The sequence below is a fragment of the Colobus angolensis genome, unplaced genomic scaffold, assembly GCF_000951035.1.
Source record: "Colobus angolensis palliatus isolate OR3802 unplaced genomic scaffold, Cang.pa_1.0 Scaffold3, whole genome shotgun sequence".
Taxonomy (NCBI): domain Eukaryota; kingdom Metazoa; phylum Chordata; class Mammalia; order Primates; family Cercopithecidae; genus Colobus; species Colobus angolensis.
Genome location: NW_012116265.1, coordinates 11,142,480 through 11,143,635, shown reverse-complemented (window position 1 = coordinate 11,143,635; position 1,156 = coordinate 11,142,480).

Sequence of the window (1,156 nt, the reverse complement as noted above, 5' to 3'; positions counted from 1 at the left end):
CTAATTTTTTGTATTTTTAGAAGAGACAAGGTTTCACCGTGTTAGCCAGGATGGTCTCAATCTCCTGACCTCGTGATCCGCCCACCTCGGCCTCCCAAAGTGCTGGGATTAGGGCAAACAATCTTTCTGAATTAGACTTCCTAGGCAGGAGTCAGACACCAGAAAAACTATTGTATTTCTCTTTTGGACTTGAGGTCAAAAGAGAAGATAGGGAAAGAAAAAAAACTATCTCTTCTATTTGGGAATGTAGGACTCATAGCACACCTGCATATTTTTTTAATTAACCTTAATAACTCCAACAGTATAATAACCCTACTCTAATCTTCAACCTCTGAACTTAATTTCCTTTGATGTGTGGGTGAGGGGTTAAAAGACTTGTAATGGTCTTTGAACACCTTCCTTGTAAACTCAGCATCATGGTCTCTCGCTTTACGTTGGAATGTTGACCTATGGATTGGTACTTTAGATAAAACTTTCATTTAGATATCCTACAACACACACACACAGCTAACAGTTTTACTGTTTTGAAAAATATATGTTTTATTTTCTTCTATATGTGAATGATTTCTACAGTGATTACATTTTGCTTTATTGTTTTTAAAATAATGTCAGAAGCGTTTGAACAAGAGCAACTCCATCTTAAATAGGGGCTGGGTAAAATGAGAATGAGACCTGCTAGGCTGCTTTCCCTGGAGTTTAGGCATTCTTAGACACAGTTTGAGATAGAAGGTCAGTACAAGATACAGGTCACAAAGATTTTGCTGATATAAAGAAGCCCATCAAAACTTGCCAAGGTCAGGCACAGTGGCTCATGTCTGTAATCCCAGCACTTTGGGAGGCTGAGGCGGGCAGATGACCTGAGGTCAGGAGTTTGAGACCAGCCTGGCGAAAATGGCGAAATCTCGTCTCTACTAAAAATACAAAAAAGTTAGCCTGGCATGGTGGTACACGCTTGTAGTAGCAGCCACTCAGGGAGGCTGAGGCAGGAGGATCGCTTGAACCCGGGAAGCAGAAGTTGTAGTGAGCTGAGGTGGTGCCACTGCACTCTAGCCTGGGCAACAGAGCGAGACGGAACACAATGGTTTATAAATGCCATGGCAACATCCAGAAGTTACCCTATATGCTGTCAATGGAAATGGAACCCTTAGTTCCAGAA